At 42.6% G+C, this 22,722-nt stretch overlaps 1 long non-coding RNA gene across 1 annotated transcript in view; it reads right to left on the reverse strand.

Annotated features, from left to right (window-relative positions):
• Positions 1 to 645: 645 nt before the first annotated feature.
• Positions 646 to 22,722, reverse strand: part of LOC138367865 (uncharacterized) — a 150,933-nt gene continuing 128,856 nt past the window's right edge. The window contains exons 2-4 of the long non-coding RNA XR_011229431.1: positions 10,646 to 10,722; positions 3,647 to 3,819; positions 646 to 1,993 (exon numbers count right to left, since the gene is read on the reverse strand). This is a non-coding gene — a long non-coding RNA (uncharacterized lncRNA). The remainder of the gene's footprint in view (positions 1,994 to 3,646; positions 3,820 to 10,645; positions 10,723 to 22,722) is intronic.

A 22,722-nucleotide genomic window follows, 5' to 3' on the forward strand; every position in this document is an offset into this window, starting at 1 on the left:
TGTGCCCGTGGTCCTCCCATCTTCCCAGAACATACTCTGTCATATAACACTTTGAAAACTATCAATGATGTGGCCACCCCCACAACCTCAATTGGTTCCATCTACCACTCTGTTGTGCAAAAGAAAAAGCTAATATTTTGTTGGGTACCTTTGTTTCTTAGCTTGAATCTGTGACCTCTTGTTCTTGAGGTTGCCGGTTTAGGAATTATTGTCAATTTGGTTGATTCCTATTATCATCTTGTAAATGGTGACCATATTGCCTCTTATTCTTCTGTCTTTAGTTTTGGCATATTTAATGCATCTAGCCTCTCTTCATAACTCTGTTTTTCAGTTTTGGAAGCATTTTTGTAGCATGCCTTTGCACCTTTTTCAGTTTATTGATGCACTTCTTAAGATATGGGCACCACACATCTGCTTCAATTAAAACATTGGCTTCACAAAGATCGTGAACAATTTCTCTAATATTTTAATATAATATTTTAATATAATATTTTAATATTAAATCCATAAATTTAAAAGTGATTCTAAGTTGGAATAGTATAGCACATGCTTCATGCATAGTGTTAATGTGATTCTCAGGTTGACAGTTTTTTTTTATTCAGAACCCCCCTAAGAACCTCTTTTTTTATCAGAATTCTGAAAAGCTTTTTCGCAATTTGTAGGCTGTGTGTGTGCCCTATTTATTCCAATTCCACAGTCCATAACATGGCAATTATTCCATTAAATTCCATCCACTTATGTAATCCAGGTCTTGAAGGGCATGACAATCATTTAAATTTCTTATTTGCCCTAATAGCTTGGCATCATCAGCAAACATTATATAATTCTGTATTCCTTCTGGTGGATCTTTTATATAGACAATGAACATTACTGGTGCTAGAACTGAACCCAGTACTCCACTGATAACACTTCTCCGGTCTGATACATTGCCTCTGATAACTGTCCTCAATTTTCGTCAATTAGAACATTTTTTATCCATGTCAAACGTCTACCTGTAACATCACATGAAACCAGTAGGGCATGCAGAATGTGCACAATAACCTCTTTGAAATGCAGAGGTGCAATGCTTTGGTACGCTGATAGAGAACTCAATCAACATAGACCATAATCAAGCAGTGAACATAATGAAAACATCCTTTTCTGGGCAGCCTCAGTAACTCTTGTATCATTTATTTTACTTTTCTTTTCCATGGGGATTTTGGCTACTGTATATTGGGTGGCATTTGAGTTAATAGGGTAGGCAAGTGAACCTTCAGACGACTGGAGCTGGTTTGTTTAAATTGGGCAAGCTACTGCTTTCCTTATTTCCATCTCATCTTTGTTTTATCAAGATATATGCAGTAGATTTTCTTTGTTCACTTTTACTGTATTACTTGGCAGTTTTTATTTAAGAAGTTGATCTTAGATCCTCCATGCTCCTCTTGCTTTCTTGAGAATACCAGATTCTGGTTCTAATGTCCAGTAGGATTGTGAAACCCAGTTACTTGGTTAAGTTGTGGCTGTCTCTGGGGTACCAGAGCTAGGGAGCTGGGTAGCTACTGAAGCTGCCCAGAAAAGGGCATTTCATTACACTCAGCACTATTTTTTCAGGCCTATCCTATTCCTTACCTAGGGTCAAAAGGCCACACCAAAAAAAATACAGTAAAAGGTATTTTTGGTTATTACATATCTAGTAAGAAAAACATGCCTCTCTGTATTGATGAAAATAGACAAAATTATAAACCAATTTTCATATTTTCAAATACATATACAGTATATTATTAACACAGTATAGACAATAGTCATAACTACTACCTTGATAAAGCTTAAAACTCACCTGAAATCAGAAAATTGATGTGCTGGTGTTGACTGAGAACCAGTATTAGGAAAGAATATAGTTTCTACCACATAAAATCTTGAATTAAAACATCTAGCTCAGGTTTTACATCGCCAAGCTTCCCACTGCTTGCTGGATCCCCAACTGAATGGAACCCATCAACTGGTTAGTCCCAATCTGTGTGGATGAATAATGGCTTATTAATTCACAATCTTAGTCATATATAATACAGTATCATATCTCTATATTGTCTAACAAGCTAAACTGTTTAAAAATCACAAAAACATATTTTGAATTGCAATGTATGGTGTTTTATCCCATTTAACTCTGACCTCACTTGCAATGAAACTTCCTCACCATTATCAATATATTGAACTGTAGATAAAACTTCTCACACGTACAGTATATGTATTTATCACAGCTAGTGAAGGCACACACACAATAGACACCCGACTCTTTATACCTTGAAAGCAACAAGTAATTTATGATGAATACATTCAAATGAAATTTGCAAAACAATAAATGATACCATTTATCTAATGGCATCAGTGTGTCAAAGAGCTTGCCTGTCTCCAGTATTATTAAAGAAACATAGTGTACTGTCCTTTCCTCCATCATGACAGTATTTTAACCCAAATTTCTTGAGCTATCAATGATCCTTAAAAGCTTTTGTTTAATGTACATCATCCATATTGTCAGGGCCCCAGCTACATGCATACTTATCTACAAAACTTCAAACTTGCAAATTTTGAAGTTCACTCACTCTCCTTCATCTCCAATAATTAAAACAAAATTAATTACTGTATATATTTTACATTTCTTTAAAAGAAATACACTATACACCAGATGGCTGTTCTCCAATGGACGAAATTATCATGAGAAAAATAATAAAGGACTTCCCCCTTTTACCTTACAGATAGTCTACTTTGTTTTTGTTACCCATTTCCATTTACCTGTAGTTAATCTGTGACCTGTTTTAAAAAGCAATTACTTCCCTGGTTCTGTGGCCAGCACAGCCACCAAAGCCCAGCTAATGGGTCACTTGCCACAGGAACATATCTAGGTTCCTCTTGAAAACCTATTGTTATGGCAATACAGTACTGTACTGTACAGTATTTCTAGGATCTGTTGGTAGTTTGATGTGTCAGAAACATCTAATGTTCACAAAACATTCTCTAAATTGTGCTTGTGGAACCTAACATTGAATGGCTACTTTTCTTTTTTGACCTTGTGCCTCTCCATCTTTCCCATTTCCTTTTACTCGACCACTTGCATCTGACTATGGAGGCAATCCTCATTCAGCTAACATTATTCAACATACAGTAATCGTGATTTTAAAATGTCTTGAATGGTTGAACATATACTTCATTTCATTCAGAACAGTTTAGTTTTTACGAAACTATCTAGTTGTTAGCCTGTTTGAAAAAGTGCAACTTTTCATTAAACTAATGGCTTTATTGTATTTTTATGAATACTGTACATATATTTTTTAGCTCATTTTTATGTTTTCTGGGAATCAACAAAAGTTTTGCATGGCTGGATGCTTACTGCCAGGACAATTTTTTGTATTAAATGGAAAAAATCTTTATGTCGAGTACTGTATATACTCTAGAGTGGTCACCTTATCCGAGTCAATTTTGATACTTTAAAAATATTGATTAAGTTTTGTTAATATGATATGTTATTAAAGGTAGACCTTACTATACTGAACAGTACATAATTCTTCTACTATAGTGTGAGCATTCATTATCTTGCCTATATACTGTACTGTAAAGTACAAATGAACACTTTACATATTAAATGAAGTCCAAATAGTATAAAATATCTTACCTTCTTGTATGTGACCACTCCACCTTCATCAACCCCTTCTGTGGCCAATCTTACGCTCTTTGTCTCGAAAGGTATCATAACGGGAAGGGCCAGCATAACTATTTCGGAGTTTGGGAGGCGTTTGTGGGGGTTTTGATGCCACCATCTTGACCTGCATTTTGTGCTGCTGCAATCTGAAAAAACACACACCACAATTAAGTCATAAAAAATGTTGATTCGATGTTAATGGCTACTTGTACATAGAATTAAGAAACATATCAATAACTAGATACGTCATGAGAACAGTTGATCGAAGAAGTAGTGGATCAAAGAGTTGATTGAACGTCATAAAAAGAAGGGTGAAATGCCATGCAACCTCTGAAGAGTCAACTAGCACAACACTTGTACCCCCGATTAGACTGTTTTTACAGGAACTTCTTTTCGACGGCTCATAAAACAGAGGAAAGAGTCCTGAAAGATGATATTAATAGGAATGTTATCCCTACAGACAAAAATCATAAAATACAATTGACAATTTACTACAAAAACAAAACAATGGCCAACATACTCATGAAAAACTCCCAGACACCAAACAGAATGCCTTGAAGGAAAACCAACGTCGTCTATGCCTTCACATGCCCACTTTGGAGACTAAGCCCCAAAGAACTCGGTATATAGGCAAGACAACAACGTCATTTTCTAGGTCGATTAACAATGCACAAACAATAGGGCTCCACTCAAAGAACATATAATCTCTTCTCACAACAGACATCAGAGAAATCTAACAAGCAACACAGAAATCATCGATAAATACAGCGATAGCAGGAGACTCGACATCAGTGAGGTGCACCACACAAAAACTCAACACCAGCAATAAACAGCCAATTAATGCCCAACTATATTCTACCCACTTCAAAATCCCGAACCAACACAGAAGCAGCAGAGACCTTCTACAGTTACAGTGGCACCTCAATTAACGAGCGCTCTATTTACAAGCATTTCCCGTAACGAGCAAGCCACTCGCAGCAAATTTGTCTCTACTGTATGACGAGCTTCACCTCTATTAACCAGCAAAACCACATGGTGCTTCCTAGCATCTCGCGGGTTCTCGCAAATTCTCAGACGCCTCCGACACCAGTGTTGTTGTTGTATAGCACACGACAAGCATCCCTCTGGATTTATTTGTGATTTTCTCTTTTTTTTGTGGTTTTGTGACTGCAATCTGTAACACACTATGTCGCCAAAGCTGCTGCTTGCTAAAGACAGTGTTGGGAAGGGGAAGAAAGCGACAATTACCGTGGAAGTGAAGAAGGAAATCATAGCAAAGCATGAGCGTGGTGTGCATGTGACTGATCTCGTCAGGGAGTATGGCAGGTCCTCATCAACTATTTGTACCATTCTGAAGAGGAAGGAACAATTTAAACACACTTGGTGGCTAAAGGAGTTACCAAGGTAACAAGAAACGTCCAAAAATCCTAAAAGAGGTTGAAAAGCTACTGCTAGTTTGGATGAATGAAAGGCAATTACATGGCGATAGTGTGTCTGAAGCTCTTGTTTGTGCAAAGGCCAAGAAGTTGTATGTGGACCTTGTCAGGACGACACCAGGTGCATCGTCTGAAGAGGAGGAGATATTTAAGGCAAGCCGTGGATGGTTTGAGAAATTTAGGAAGAGAAGCGGTATCCACCAGTGTTGTGCGACATGGGGAGGCTGCCAGCTCTGATAAAGCTGCTGCCGAGAAATTTTACCAGAGTTCCAGGAATTTGTTGCTAGAGGGAGTTCTTGCCCTAACACGTTTTTAATTTTGACGAGACTGGCCAGTTTTTGGAAGAAAATGACAAAGAGGACCTACATCACACAGGAGGAACAATCTTTGCCTCGCCACAAACTGATGAAGGATCGACTTACTCTCGGTGCTCTGTGCCAATGCAAGTGGCGATTGCAAGGTCAAGCCGCTGCTCGTCTACCACTCAGAAAATCCACGCGTGTTCAAGGCGTGTAAAGTGTACAAGGCACGACTGAATGTGATGTGGAGGTCCAATAAGAAATCCTGGGTCACGTGGATATTCTTCACTGAATGGGTCAATGATGTTTTGGCCCTTCAGTGAGGAAATATCTTGAAGAGAAGCACTTGCCACTCAATGCCTTGCTTGTGCTCGATAATGCTCCTGCACATCCTCCACAGATGCGAGAAGAATTTTATCCCAAAAATCAATCCATCACCAAGTTCCTTCCTCCCAATACCACTCCCATTCCTCCAAACCTATGGACCAGAAAGTCATTACAAATTTTAAGAAATTCTACATGAAGGCCTTGTTGAAGAGGTGTGTTGATGTGATAGGACAATACAGAGCTGACCCTCAAAGAATTCTGGAAGAACCACTTCAATATCCTGGGTGCCTTACGTTTGATCGATAAGGCCTGGGAAGGAGTGACACGGAGGACCCTAAACTCTGCATGGCGTAACCATGGCCTGAGGGTGTCCCTGAGTGAGACTTCGAAGGTTTCGGTCCTCCACTTGCATCTGCACCTGTGGAAGACCCGGAAGTGCATCTAGTGGATGATATTGTTGCTCTGGGGCAAACTTTGGGTCTGGAGTTGGATGCTGCTGATGTGCAGGAGTTAGTGGAGGAGCACAGTGAGGAACTGACCACTGAGGAACTCCTGGAACTTCAGAATTGACAGGGTAGATAAAGACAAGTTATTTAACACAAGGGGCACACGCACAAGGGGACACAGGTGGAAACTGAGTGCCCAAATGAGCCACAGAGATATTAGAAAGAGCTTTGTTAGTGTCAGAGTGGTTGACAAATGGAATGCATTAGGAAGTGATGTGGTGGAGGCTGACTCCATACACAGTTTCAAGTGTAGATATGATAGATCAGGAACCTGTACACCTGTTGATTGACGGTTGAGAGGCAGGACCAAAGAGCCAGAGCTCAACCCCCACAAGCACAACTAGGTGAGTACACACACACACACACCATGACCAGTTGATTGACAGTTGAGAGGCGGGACCAGAGTCAAAGCTCAACCCCCCGCAAACACAACTAATGAGTATAACTAGGTGAGTACACACATGCAAGCAAACAAGCTTGAATGGTCCCCAAGCCAATATGCAACTGAAAACTCCACACCCCAGAAGGATTCAAATCCAGACAGCCAGGAGCACTATGCAATCAGTTGCATATTGGGTTGGGGACCATTCAAGCTTGTTCGCATTTGTGTTGCTCACGGTCATTCCGTCCTGCTTCTGCACTGACCCGGGGTCTTGAAGTGGGTAGTGAAACTGTGTATTAGCTGGCTATTGATTGCTGGTCTAGATTTCTTGATATGCAGCCTTTCACTGATGTCTAATCTTCTATTGTCATTGTATCTATCAATTACTTCGGTGTTGCTCGTCAAAATATCACTGATGATCGTCTCGTTGTGTGTGGCGATTATATGTTCCTTGATGGAGCCCTGTTGTTTGTGCATTGTTAAATGCCTTGAGAGAGACATTGTTGTCTTGCCTATATATACTGAGTTTGTTGGGGCTGACAATCCCCAAGTGGGAACGTGAAGGCGTATACAACGTTGGTCTCTTTCCAGGCATTTTTCTTGGTGCCAGGTGAATTCTTCATTAACAGGTTGGCAGTTTTCCTACTTTTATAATATATTGTTAGTTTCATCTTTTGGTTGATGTCAGTTGGGGTAATGTTCCTCTCAATTATCTCTTTTAGGGCTCTTTCCTCTAATTTGTAGAGCCGTGGAGAATTAGTTTCTGTAGAACAATTTTATTAAAAGTACGGGTATTGCGGTATTAGCTGTTCCATTGCCTGTTGCACACCTCGCCACCTTCCTTTTTATTATGTCTTCGACGTAACCATTGGAGAAGCCATTGTTGACCAAAATCTGCCTTATTCTATATAACTCCTTATCCACCCAGTATCCAACGAGGATAGAGCTCAGTAGGCTCAGGAATCTGTACACCAGTTGATTGACGGGCCAAAGAGACAAAGCTCAAACCCCCGCAAGCATAACTAGGCAAGTACAACTAGGTGAGTACCTGCTTCCACCCAGAGCTGTGAGTGAGAGCTCGGTCGATGTAAGCGTTCACAACACACCATTTGTTTCTCTCCGGACAGTCACTGTCAGCGTTAAGGCACATCCCCATGTTTGTCTTCTTAGTATGTACTGCATGATGGAAGCTGCCTTTCCTTTGCATGACTGCTACATCTAAGGGCAGCTTACCCCCACTCTCCTTCTCATAAGTGAAGTTTAAAACCGAGTTTAGCTCGAAAGCTTCCTTCAATTACAATGGCCGTTCGGTATCCTGGACTTATACAAACATGTCGTCAACATACCTGCAGTAGATGGCAGGATTTAGGTTTAATCCGACCAGAACTCTGCTCAATAGTACCCTTGTAAAAGTTTGCGAACAAGACACTCAGCCGGGAGCCCATGGCGACGCTGTCCACTTGCTTATACTGTACATGTGTCCGTCAGGACTATTTTGTCCAAGCTTCAAGCAGCTTTCTTAATATGCTCTCTGGTATGTCAAGAGGAGAGCTAATCGGATCTCGATACACGCTGTCCATCATTATTCCAATAGTCTTGTCCACGGGCACATTAGTCAACAGTGACTAAGGGAGCTTCCCTGAACTTATGTCCAGGGAGGCTCTTACACTTGTGGCCCGTGATCCTCTTAACAGGTCACCGAGTTCCTTCGGCGACCTTAGACTAAACACATTTGGTATGTAGGGTGCCAACAGCGAGTTGAGTCATTTAGCCAGCTTGTACGTGGGCGTTGGTACTCAGTGGGTTCCCAGGTTTGTGTGTTTTGACGTTTCCATATGCATAGCAGAGTTTGAATTCTCCAGTGATTATTGATAGGTGAAGATCGGACTTTTTCGCATTGACAGTTTCGATCAGTTTGTTTACTTTCATTCTAGACCTGGATCTTTCATCTATATCTAGACCAGCAATCAATAACCAGCTAATATACAGTTATACTCTATCCACTTCAAGACCCCTGGTCAATGCAGAAGCTGGGCTAATTGACAGCATGACTTGCATGCCAGCTCCAAGGGCTGGCATGCAAGACACGAGGTGAATGACATCAAGAGGAGCCATGCCTCAATTTTTATTATATGGGACGTTAGTGCGACTGGTCTATAATTCTTAGCCAATACTTTGCTCCCTTCCTTGTGTAGGGAAGCTCCTCCAGAAACTGGCATTCAGTTCTGGGTTTCTTGAGTTAATTTAATCAGAAAACAAGTAAGAGATTTACAGGGTAGGAGGAGACGTGGCGGGCTCTCAAGACGATGAGAAATCAGGCTGGGTGACATGGTCCAAAACCACACATGGCTGACCGGGCCTAGGAACATTAACCAAAGACCAGGCTGTTTCGAACCCAACTCTATCGTCGGAGCATGGAGCAGCGACGTCAACGCCATCTGTGAGTCTGCTCCCTAAACCCCCACAAAATGGACGACGCCATCTGATGGTGGCAGTATGATACCTGCAAGAGACGCTAGATTCCTGCCCTGGTCAGCTCGATGGGTCGCTGTAGCTGACCTCTGAGGTGGCGCCTAGAAAATCAGCGCCATCTATTGTGGGAGGAGGTGTATGTCAATGTCAGAGTCCGTAAGTTGTATTTCCTAGTGTCCCAAGTACTGGGCAGTTTACTGATGAGGTGTCTGTATCCACACAGGCGACGTAGGGCTGAGGTGGTACGAAGACAGGCAGTCTACCCAGGGCAGCCATTATCTCTCTACTCCATTCTGCTTTATGTGAGCAGTGAGCCGCCACCAAAGAGGAACTGAGCAGTATCTGCTGTCTGCCTGTGAAGTGGCAGTGACAGAATTCGGCGTATCCCGATTGATGAAGATTAAGCCACCCAAAAGGTGGCACGGGCATGAATAGCCCGAAAGTGGTGGCCCTTTTGAGCCATCTGTGGAGATCTGTGGAGGTGCGACTGCACCCCTGCGTGACGGGAGATGTCTCCCGTGATACTCCCGTGGCGTATCCCGGGACTAGCTAGAGGAAGAGACGACTGACAGTGAGGTGCTACGAAGGAGTGTAACTAGCTAGTTGCAAGAAGCTCCTGCCAGGGGTTCGTTACCCTTGTATTTGTTCGTGTAGAGGCTCAGCAGGGGGAGGCTGATGTTCTCTGCCAGCACCAGGCTGGAGAGTGATTGTGGGCGTTCACAAGGAGCACCTAGTGAGACTGTAGATAGGCTGGCCCGTGGCTAGGGTAGACTCGTTGGTGTTTCCCAGTACTGGTTGAGGACGGTACTGTGTGTTGAGGAAACACGGAAGTTGACAAAGCTGCATTGCACGAGCATCGAGGAGCGCTTAGTGTCCTATGAGAGCGACACGTGTATATATCAGTGTAGTAATACTTCGTTTATGATTCTATTTAAGGTGATGGGAAAGTGATAATGTGAATATATTGATAATTGATGAAATGTCGTATTCCTTTCAACTTCCCCCTTGTGTTTTACTTGCGTTACCAAACTCACTCCTTGAAAGCCACTACCGACTTGGGGTCGGATACTAGTACTTTGGTTCCTCCAGCAAAGAACCCGGTTGCGACCCATAGTGGCCGTAACACAGGCCACAAGCACCCTGTTAGAATGCTCAAATCCCTGAGCTTGAATATCAGCCCAGAGCATATTAAAGATGGCAGCCAAAGCCACACATTTACAAACGTCATGGACCTGAGGGTAGCCTGCAGGCTCATTAGACTTCAGGACACTATGAACTACCTGGGAAATGTCAGCGCTGGAACAGGGAACCAAGGAAACAGGATCAGTCAATAAAGCATCCACCGACAGAGAAATGGTGGCATGCAGATAGTTGTTTTACTCTTCAAAGCCTGGCCACAAAGTAATGATTTAGAAGAGAAACAACCAGTGTGGTGTAAAGAAGGTAACAATGATAGCCCATCTGCTGTCAGCGGAAAACCTAATCAAATTATTGCATGATCTGTGACAATATATCTGGCCATTTTATTAACGCTTGTCGGAGCAACTTACGTCAACAGGTGGCGGACGAGGTTTGCCATCTTTTGAGTCCTGAGCATCTTTAGGGCTGCCATCTGTAGCTCCTCCATCTGGAGAAAAAAGATAAGTGTTGTGTTAATCATCAGAAGCCTAGATACAACTAAGCATATATACATGGTTAATTCATTCAGTAAATCACCACCATTAATAACATATACAGTACTTACTAGAACAAACACTAATAAAGAGATAATGATAAAAATTTTCCATAAAACTTATAAATAATAAGACTACAATAGAAAGGGTATACAAGATAAAACAAAACTACCCCCAGTAAGCTTAATATTTTATCAAATCAAAAGGAACAATTAAAATGTTTTAGTAAATAACTTATGGATAAAATATGGTTCACTGCCAAAACAACAAAATGGCAAAGCTGAAGACATCACTTCCAAAATTATTAAGAGACCATGACCCACCGTGACTGAGCGCACTAGAGTGTGCAGTAATCATGTTACATAAGCCTACTTTCAAACAGAATATACAAATCTACCTTTGATAGATTTGGTTATAATGAAAATAAAAATATGAATGAAAATTTTCAAAGTGCCTAAAAATGACGTGATTTGAGATTTGTGGGTGGGGTTTAGTTATGCACTTGTACACATGAACAAGCATTTGAAACAAATTACTAATAATATTTTCTTTATAATGGACTAGTTTTTTTGTCAAGGAAAACTGAAGGAGATTGCACATAAATAAAGTTGGAAATATTCCAATGACCATAAAGGGAAATTAAACATTCTCAAATTTTATTCACATTAACGTCCAGTTTCACCCCCCCCCCCTTATCTTTTTCTTCCTTGCCTGTCCTCCCTTCCCCCCTCATCCTATGCCCCTCCTCCCTTCCGTTCTTACCTTCAACGTCTTTCCCTATCCTCCCCCTCTTCATTCCCTCCCCTCTGTTTAGCCCTTCTTCCCTTTCATGGAGTTATTATGGAGCAATGAAACTACTGTACTAAATTAAATTAACCTTAAGGAATTTTGTTTTGTTTTATAAACACATTTAGAAAAACCTGCATGTGTGCAGCTGCACTAGACGTTTGTTCTGCCCTGCCATTTGAAGGGGAGAACAGTGTCACAAAACTAGCTACATGATGCTAAAATTCCCATCACACAGGATGGTAAGTCATACAGAGGCATGTGATAAGTAATCTGCACTGGCAAACTCTTGAGTGTATTATGAGGATATCATCATCAACACAAGAGTGAATAAGGCAGCAGTGATACTATAAGTCCTCATCTCGCAGGATGGTTAGTCATACAGGGCCATATGTTCAGTAGCCTGCACTGGCAAATTTTGGGTGCATTATGAGGATGCACCCAAATCATCCTATGTATATATAACTGTGTATGTAGGAGTTATTATACTAATATGGTCGTTGGTGATGGTGTTAAAGTGAAGTAGGTGGCGGTGGCAGCACCCCGGCTGGAATATCCCGCCCTGCATTGATCCTTTCCTAGAAGGCAATCCCCGGGGACCAGTACCATTATGGTAGCCATGGTTGAAATTCTATTTTGGAAAATCACATGACTGCAGGAAGACTCATGGGTCAGCAACACGAGGCATGAGTAACGTAATGGGTCGCAGTACATTGGGATGACCCATGAATCAAGGCCGAGGACAGCTGAAACCCAGGCCAAGAACCACGGCGCCTGTGTGTGTGTGTGTGTGTGTGTGTGTGTGTGGTGTGTGTGTGTGTGTGTGTGTGTGTGGGGGGTGGGTGGGGGGGGGGGGGGGTGTGTGTGTGTGTGTGTGTGTGTGTGTGTGTGTGTGTGTGTGTGTGTGTGTGTGTGTGTGGTGTGTGTGTGTGTGTGTGTGTGTGTGTGTGTGTGTGTGTGTGTGTGTGTGTGTGTGTGTGTGTGTGTGTGTGTGTGTGTGTGTGTGTGTGTGTGTGTGTGTGTGTGTGTGTGTGTGTGTGTGTGTGTGTGCTCACCTAGTTGTGCTTGCGGGGGTTGAGCTTTAGCTCCTTGGTCCTGCCTCTCAACCGTCAATCAACAGGTGCACAGATTCCTGAGTCTATTGGGCTCTATCATATCTACACTTGAAATTGTGTATGGAGTCAACCTCCACCACATCACTTCCTAATGCATTCCATTTGTCAACCACTCTGACACTAAAAAGTTCTTTCTAACATCTATGAGCTCATTTGGGCACAGTTTCCACCTGTGTCCTAGTGCGTGTGCCCCTTGTGTTAAATAGACTGTCTTTATCTACCCTATCTTTATCTACCTGTGTGTGTGAGAGAATCTTTAATGTGGTGATCATGTCCCCGCCCCCCTAACTCTTCTGTCTTCCAGCGAAGTGAGGTTTAATTCCCGTAGTCTCTCCTCGTAGCTCATACCTCTCAGCTCGGGTACTAGTCTGGTGGCAAACCTTTGAACCTTTTCCAGTTTAGTTTTATCCTTGACTAGATATGGACTCCATGCTGGAGCTGCATACTCCAGGATTGGCCTAACATATGTGGTATACAAAGTTCTGAATGATTCTTTACACAAGTTTCTGAATGCCGTTCTTATGTTGGCCAGCCTGGCATATGCCGCTGATGTTATCCTCTTGATATGGGCTGCAGGAGACAGGTCTGGCGTGATATCAACCCCCAAGTCTTTTTCTTTCTCTGACTCTTGAAGTATTTCATCTCCCAGATGGTACCTTGTATCTGGCCTCCTGCTCCCTATACCTATCTTCATTACATTTGCTTGGGCTAAACTCTAACAACCATTTATTTGACCATTCCTTCAGCTTGTCTAGGTCTTCTTGAAGCCTCAATCAGTCTCCTCTGTCTTAATCCTTCTCATAATTTTGGCATCGTCCGCAAACATTGAGAGAAATGAATCTATACCCTCCGGGAGATCATTTACATATATCAAAAATAAGACAGGACCGAGTACAGAGCCCTGTGGGACTCCACTGGTGACTTCACGCCAATCTGAGGTCTCACCCCTCACTGTAACTCTCTGCTTCCTACTGCTCAGGTACTCCCTTATCCACTGGAGCACCTTACCAGCTACACCTGCCTGCCTCTCCAGCTTATGTACCAGCCTCTTATGCGGTACTGTGTCAAAGGCTTTCCGATAGTCCAAGAAAATGCAGTCCGCCCAGCCCTCTCTTTCTTGCTTAATCTCTGTCACCTGGTCGTAGAATTCTATTAAGCCAGTCAGGCAAGATTGACCCTCCCTGAATCCATGTTGGCGATTTGTCACGAAGTCCCTTCTCTCCAGATGTGCTACCAGGTTTTTTCTCACGATCTTATCCATCACCTTGCATAGTATACAAGTCAAAAATACTGGCCTGTAGTTCAATGCCTCTTGCCTGTCGCCCTTTTTGTATATTGGGGCCACATTCGCCGTCTTCCATATTTCTGGTAGGTCTCCCGTCTCCAGTGACTTACTATACACTATGGAGAGTGCCAAGCAAAGTGCCTCTGCACACTCTTTCAGTACCCATGGCGAGATCTCGTCTGGACCAACAGCCTTTCTAACATCCAGATCCAGCAGGTGTCTCTTGACCTCCTCTCTCGTAATTTCGAACCCTTCCAAGGCCGCCTGGTTTACGTCCCTTTCTCCTAGCACAGTGACCTCACCTTGTTCTGTTGTGAAGACCTCCTGGAACCTCTTGTTGAGTTCTTCACACACTTCTTTGTCATTCTCTGTATACCTGTCCTCGCCTGTTCTAAGTTTCACTACCTGTTCTTTCACTGTTTTTTTCCTTCTGATGTGACTGTGGAATAGCTTTGGTTCGGTCTTGGCTTTGTTTGCTATATCATTTTCATAACTTTTCTCTGCTTCTCTTCTCACCCTGACATACTCATTCCTGGTTCTCTGGTATCTCTCTCTGTTTACTGGTGTTCTGTTATTCCTAAAGTTCCTCCACGCCCTTTTGTTCAGTTTCTTTGCTTCCATACATGCCTTATTATACCATGGATTCTTCTTTTGCTTCTCTGATTTTTCCTTTTGGGCCGGGATGTATCTGCTTACTGCCTCCTGACACTTTTGGGTGACATAGTCCATCATATCTTGTACAGACTTAGCTCTGAGGTCTGTGTCCCAAGGTATTTCCCTTAGGAAGCTTCTCATCTCATAATTTCCCTTTCCATATGCCAGCCTTTTGTTTCCTAGTTCTTTTTGGGGGGGAGATAATTCCTAGCTCTACCAGGTACTCAAAGTTCAATACACTGTGATCACTCATTCCCAAGGGTGCTTCCATCTTGACTTCCCTTATATCCCACTCATTTAGGGTAAATATCAAACCAAGCATTGCTGGTTCATCTTCTCTCATTCTTGTTGGTTCCTTGATGTGCTGGCTTAGAAAGTTTCTTGTTGCCACGTCCAGCAGCTTAGGTCTCCACGTTTCTGGTCCTCCATGTGGGTCTCTGTTCTCCCAATCTATCTTCCCATGGTTGAAGTCTCATGATTAGTAGTCCAAATCCATTTCTGCTAGCAACAGAAGCTGCTCTCTCTGTTATGTTAATGGTGGCCATGTTGTTTTTATCATTGTTCCTGTCTGGGTCTTCTGTCATTTGGTGGTGGATTATATATGACTACGACTATAATTTTTTGCCCTCCAGTTGTTATTGTACCTGTTATGTAGTCACTGAAATCTTCACATCCCTGAACAACCATCTCCTCAAAATCCCAGCCTTTTCTTACCAACAGGGCTTCACCACCCCCACCTCTTTCTTCTCTCTCTTTCCTCATAACATAATAGTCCTGTGGGAACACTGCATTTGTTATGGTTTCCGTTAGCTTTGTTTCTGTGAGAGCTATTATGTCTGGGTTTTCCTCTGGTACCCATTCTCCAAGTTCATTTGCTTTATTTGTAATTCCATCTATGTTCTCCCATAGTGGTTGAGTAACTGTGAGAGACAGGATCTTCCCGCTCTAAATCCATGTTGTCCAGGGTTGAGAAGTCCATTATTTTCCATAAAACTAGAAATTTGATTCCTAATCACTCTTTCAAAAAACTTTTATTATGTGACGTGTTAGTGCAACTGGTCTATAGTTTTTTGCCAAGGCTTTACTCCCCCCCCTTGTGCAGCGGAGCTGTACCTGCTGATTTAAGTGCTGCTGGTTGTTACGAATCTCACTAGGATTCTAACATTACTCTTGATTCTTATTACTTTATTATCTTGTTCTATAATTAATTAATATAGCATCCTGTTATATGATATAAGATTTTGTATGTTATATATTATAGCATGCTGAAGTGTGCCTGAGTTGCATTATATTGTATGAGGCTTTTGTGTTAGATTTCTCATGTAGTTTCTCCGTGTGGACGGTTGACCATATTTGGATATGGCCAGTGTGGGAACATTGTTGTCAATCGAGTGTTTATAGTTTTACCTTGATTAATTCCCATATTTTGGTTGCCGTTATTTTGTATGGAATGTTGTACCAGTGTTTACTACTCTTTAGATTAATAATGTTTTGAATATTAGTACTACATTTTGTTATTAGAATTTCCACAATGTTTATGTGGATGTTTATTTGATTTTTTGGTAGACGCTTGGCCTGCGGACCAAAGCGTGTGCAGAAGCGTGGCGGCTGTTGTCGAGAGGAGTCGTGTTTTAAGTCATTGGTCACTGTTATTTTAGCCCAAATGTTAATTATCTGGTTAGATGGTTGTATATCTCTTTTATTAATCCATGTTCTGGTGATATTGCTCGTCTCAATAATTAATGTTATTCTATGATTTTGCATGCTGAAGAATATTTCTGGCTATTATTTATACATTTAATTGTTGTTATGTTTGTCCCCCTTAGCATGAATATATTGTTCTCCATTTTATGCAGTGATGTATCTATACCCCTAGACATTTGTTGGCAAGGCCGATTTATTATCATTTCTTTACACTGCGGGGAGAAGAACCTTATTTAGTCTCAAGGGTGGTAACTCTGGTATCTCCCTTGTATCCAGGCTTTCTCCATATTATGCTGAGCGCTCTTGCTACTGGTACTTTATATTTCTTAATGAATATTGAATTCCATGAGTCCGGCCCAGGAGATGAGTGCAAGTCTTCCGAGTTCGCGTTAATATCTGTTATGTTATCTGCAGCTTGAATGTCATTCATAAAGGAAACTGTCTGGATCATCAACTTTCATGTTGTTTATTGGTGTGCTAAACATAGCCTCATACTGGCTTCTTAGAATTTCACTAATTTCTTTGCTGTCAACTCTATGTACGTACCTTCAGTTGTAATTAAAGGTCCAATACTGGTCGAGGTTTTAGACTGATTTTGCATACGTGAAAAAATATTTCGGATTTTTCTTTATCTACTTTCTACTTCACCTACTTTCCTCGTGTGGTCTACTACTAAGGATTTCCTTTTTTTTTTGGGGGGGGGGGAGTAAAGAGGAGGAGGAGGAGGATTTAGATTCAGCTACTCTGAACAAAACGTTCCAAGTAGCACGGGCTATGGTGAGCCCGTAGTGGATTCACTTACCAGGTACACACCACCACCTGGCACAAGAGCAGAGCTGTAACTGTCCTACCTTACCTTGCGGGTACCTTACGATGATTTCGGGGCTCAACGTCCCCACGGCCCGGTCCTTGACCAGGCCTCCTGCTTGTTGGACTGATCAACCAAGCTGTTGGACGCGGCTGCTCGCAGCCTGACGTATGAGTCAGCCTGGTTGATCAGGTATCCTTTGGAGGTGTTTATCAAGTTCTCTCTTGAACACTGTGAGGGGTCTGCCAGTTATGTCCCTTATGTATAGTGGAAGCGTGTTGAACAGTCTCGGGCCTCTGACGTTGATAGTTCTCTCTCAGAGTACCTGTTGCACCTCTGCTCTTCAACGGGGGTATTCTGCACATCCTGCCATGTCTTCTGGTCTCATGTGAGGTTATTTCTGTGTGCAGGTTTGGGACCAGCCCCTCTACTATTTTCTACGTTTAAATTATGATGTATCTGCCGCTTGCGCTCAAGTTCTTAGCTGCTGCTTCATATTTTATATTATATTATTATTATTATTATTATATATATATATATATATATATATATATATATATATATATATATATATATATATATATATATATATATATATATATATATATATATATATAAAATCCGTAATGGATATATATTATACCTATGGCCCACATCTCTGTTTCCCTTTTTGTTAAATATTGGCCCATCTTAAATATTAAATAATAAATAAATAAATAAATAAAATATAGTAAAACATCTGCTAGTTTTCAGTTGATTGGTACGTTGCTAAGTATTGTTAATGGATATTTGGAATTTTTATAATTTTTCTGGTAGGTAGCTCATCTGTCCCAGGTTTGTATATAATTAGTTTCTCCAAGTATTGTAATGTACTGACTCTTAATATCGCTACTTTTGTCTTTACTGAACCCCTGAGCAAATATTTTGCTGGAGTTATGTTTGTATAATTTTGACCGTAACAATTAACTACAAGATGCTTTAAGCATTAATGCCTTTAAAATTCCAATATTAAATCTGATTTATTCAGGAACAACAGATGATATTTTGATCCATAGTAGCTATATGTACTATCAGTTATAGAGGATGAGTTGGGTTAAAGGTGTCACTGTTAGGTTGGCAGGTATATAAAAGTTTGTGGTCTGTTATAGCTGACCTTCAGACCTTGACCCTGACGTAGGCTAACTGCTGGCTGGCTTGGACTCATTCTCAGAAAGCAAATACAATGTCCAAGCAAGAAGGCCACGCGAATAATACCATGGAGAAAGAAAGTGTAAGAGGCCGTTGATGGGTGCTAGTGATAGCACCACCAGTAGAGGAGACGCAGTGACACACACACAAGCCCAGACTGTCACCCGCACATCCGCCAGAGGAACCATTACCTGTAACTTCCGGTAATAGTTGTAGTGAGCCGTCAAGGTCACCACCACCACGGCTCAAAACTCCCTCCCTCTTTTATATATAACTATATTACCTATCACTGGCTACACAGCAGCCAGGTCTAGCGCTTTATGCCCCCGCATACTAACCACCTCCTACCTCTTGCCTTATAATTTAATAATTTTTATGTTCGAATTCTTTGCCGAATCTGGCTTTAAAGTTGTAGATGGCGGTGGCTTCCACAACTTCTTTCAGTGCACTCCATTTGTTAAACCCCCGTTCATGCACAAGTATTTCCTTACACTTCTTCCACTTGTTTGAGTTTCCAGCTTCCACCTTTGAACTCTTGTGCTATTTTCTCACTTTAAAGAGGTTGTCCTTGACCAGCTTGTCTATTCCCTTCAGTATTTGTAATCATATCACACATGTTGATATTTCTTCCCCGTAGGTTGTGAGCTCCAGTTCTGTTACTCTATCCTCGCACCTTTACTCTCTCGGCTCTGGCACTAATCCTGTGGAAAAATCTCAATACTGTTTCAATTTTGTTGTTGTTACACGCGGTGTGGATTGTATGCCAGTGGATTCAGTACTGGTCTAACAAAGGCCGTGTAGATTGTCATGAAAGAGCACTGATTTAGATACTAATGTTGGCCAGCTTACCCCCAAAACTACGTTGCCGATGTCGCCCTGCTTGATACCTGGCTGATGGGGTTCTGGGAGTTCTTCTACTGCCCAAGCCCGGCCCTAGACCAGGCTTGACTTGTGAGGGCACAAGTCGAGCCAGCAGCCCTGTTAACATGGGCTGCTGGTGTAGTGTTGGAATGGTATCCACTTCCAGATCTCTCTCTCTCTCTCCGTTTCCTGTAATTACCCCCCCCCCCCTTGTGGTATACATTTTCCCAGTTATCTTAATTATGTAACACTTGTTGGGATTGCATTTTAGCAACTACTTGTTTACACACTCCTGAAGTTTTGTCACGGTATTCATGTAATTTTCTGTAGTTCTCCTCGGTAATTATATTCCTCGTTAGCTTTGTGTGGCCTGAAAACATTGCCATGTACGAGCTGGCTCCCTCGCGCCTGTCTGCACACGAACCATTCTGCACGTTTGGGTGAGGACGCTCGGCAACGTTCACCATCCCACACCCAGTATACACTACCAATATATCAAGCGTCGACATATAGCTAACAACTCAGCTGACATAATCAACGAGTATAGCAGGAACAAACAAGAAGCAGGGAAGGGGTTGTTTGCGGCAGCTCCCCCTAGTAGTATTATTGCTTGGTACTAGGAGGGAGGAGAGGGAGGGGGAAGTTGGGGGGACATAGAAGAGGAGGGAGGTGGAGGAGGAGGGAGAGGGGTGGAGGAGGAGGGAGAGGGGTGGAGGAGGAGGGAGAGGGGTGTTGGAGGAGGGAGAGGGGTGTTGAGGAGGGAGAGGGGGGGGGTGGAGGAGGGAGAGGGGGGGGTGGAGGAGGGAGAGGGGGGGGGTGGAGGAGGGAGAGGGGGGGTGGAGGAGGGAGAGGGGGGGTGGAGGAGGGAGAGGGGGGGGTGGAGGAGGGAGAGGGGGGGGTGGAGGAGGGAGAGGGGGGGGTGGAGGAGGGAGAGGGGGGGTGGAGGAGGGAGAGGGGGGGTGGAGGAGGGGGGGGGTGGAGGAGGGAGAGGGGGGATGGAGGAGGAGGGAGCCAGTATTGACAACAATCCTCTTTACTCCCCAAAAAAATAATAATAAAAAATGGTGAAGTGCATGTGGTAGTATTGACGCCCTATATTGGCCTTCCCTCGGGTCCAGGTGTTGTACACAGGTTATATGAGAGGTTGTGGTGTGAAGGGTGAGAAGTGCCTGGTAGACGGTAAGTAACCACACAAGAGGAGATGGTACTGTAGCAGCAATACTTTCATCAATAGACCAAGTCTACTCAACACGCTCCGTCTAAACATAAGAGGCGTAACTAGCCCACCTCTCATGGACCCCTCTAGTTACACAATTGTTCATCTAGTCAGTCACACTACAAACTAATATACCGTATATGATTGGAAGTGTTCGGACGTCATCAGTTCTGAGTCGTGTGTGTAAACCGTTTTTCATTTATAAACAGGGGCGGCTGAGTGGGCAGAACCTCGGATTCGTAGTCCTGAATTTCCGGTTCGATCCCCGGTAGAGGCGGAAACAAACATGTAGTTTCTTTCACCCTGATGCCCATGTTCATTTAGCAGTAAATAGGTACCTGGGAGTTAGACAGCTGCTACGGGCTGCTTCTTGGGGGTATGTAACAAAAAGGAGACCTGGTCAAGGACCGGGCCGCGGGGACGCTAAGCCCAGAAATCATTTCAAGGTAACCAGATCAGCGTCTCCGGGGCCCAGTTTCTGACCAGACCGCCTGGTTAGTGGTCTGGTCAACCAGGCTGTTAGATGTAGCTATTAACAGCCTGACATATGGATCATAGCCCGGTTGATCAAGGATTTTTATTTATAGCTTATAATTATGAACATTTAATTTATTACGAGGAATAGAAACTATCAATTGAATGTAATTTGGTTTAATGGTGTTTCAATCATTTCACTTTAATTTCTTCTGTTTACTTTCACTCAAGAACTTTCATTTAAGTTCTTGCAAGAAGTACTGGATCAACCGGGTTGTAGTGGATATGTGGGCCAGCGGGCAGCTGCAAGCAAAAGCCTATTAGACCAAGTTATCACACATGGAGCCTGGCCTCAGGCCGGGCTCGGGGAAAAGAAGACCTCCCGAGACCGTCTCCAGGTAAGGTTTCGATGGCTGAAGACGCTTTACACTATATCTTAATGTAGTCTTCTTTGATTTATCGTTACTGTACATTACGAGGAGTTTCTTCTGGTTCCTGTGCGAGCGAGACCGCCTTGATGGTCTGATCCATACGGCAGGTTAACTTATGTTCGTAAATTATAGCAGATACATTTAAGGACTGTTTTCCAGCAGTTTTTTCTGTCAGCACTATTATTGCAGGTATACTGTACACCTCTGTCATGGTAAACTTGTTGGTACATATTAATACTGGCATGGCTAAGCGAACTAATTAACGAACAGTTTACAGGTTTCAAGAATTGATAGGATCGGAATATGGGTGAAAATTGAAGTATTTAAATTCTATCTTTTAAGATACTGGTGGTAATCTAGGGTGGAGTACCGATGCATACTAACAACTACCTTACATGTAAGGCAAGGCAAGGCAAGGCAAGGCAAGGCAATATTAAACGCTGGAGACTTTGCTGACCTGTTGACCGTGCAGAAAACCTTCACATTCAATAAAATACAAATTTTGGGACCGCTTAAAATTTCTCAAGCTTCACTCCTTGCAGTGCAGACAAGAAATATAAAATAATTGACACCAAGAAAATATTAGTGGGATATAATATCTATACCCGGAAATTACTTCTTACGAGAGCAAAAGGCATATCACAATGTGCAAACATGCCTTTCGGTAAGTAGAGGTGCAATGGGTACGTTAAGACAATTGTATAAACATTATAGGCCCAAGACTTTTCAACACTCTGCCTCTAAGCATATAGGGCATAACTAGTCGACCAATATCATTGTTTAAATGGGGACTTGAAAAGCACCCTGGATTTGAAAGACCTAACGTTTAGGGAGCATAACCAAGCAAATATTGCGTCAGCCAGAAAAATGATAGGATGGATTACGAGAGTTTTCAAATCCAGGGATCCCATCATAGTGGTTGTACTATTCAAATCACTTGATATTGTTCCGTCTTGAGTACTGCTCAGAACTCGCTTCTCCCTTCAGGGCAGGAAAGAGTGCTGAAATAGAGGGAGTACAGAGAACATATACGGCACGCATAGACGCGATAAAGCACCTAAATTATTGGAATCGTCTCAAAGCTCTCCAAATGTACTCTCTAGAAAGGAGACGAGAGAGAGATACCAAATAATATACACGTGGAAAATACTAGAGGGCCAGGTCCCAAATCTACACAGTAAAATAACAACGTACTGGAGTGAACGATATGGAAGAAAATGCAGAATAGAACCAGTGAAGAGCAGGGGTGCCATAGGCACAATCAGAGAACACTGTATAAACATCAGAGGTCCACGGTTGTTCAACGTCCTCCCAGCAAGCATAAGAAATATTGCCGGAACTACCGTGGACATCTTCAAGAGGAAACTAGATTGTTTTCTCCAAGGAGTGCCGGACCAACCGGGCTGTGGTGGGTATGTGGGCCTGCGGGCCG

This window comes from Procambarus clarkii, chromosome 23 (assembly GCF_040958095.1).
Source record: "Procambarus clarkii isolate CNS0578487 chromosome 23, FALCON_Pclarkii_2.0, whole genome shotgun sequence".
Lineage (NCBI taxonomy): Eukaryota > Metazoa > Arthropoda > Malacostraca > Decapoda > Cambaridae > Procambarus > Procambarus clarkii.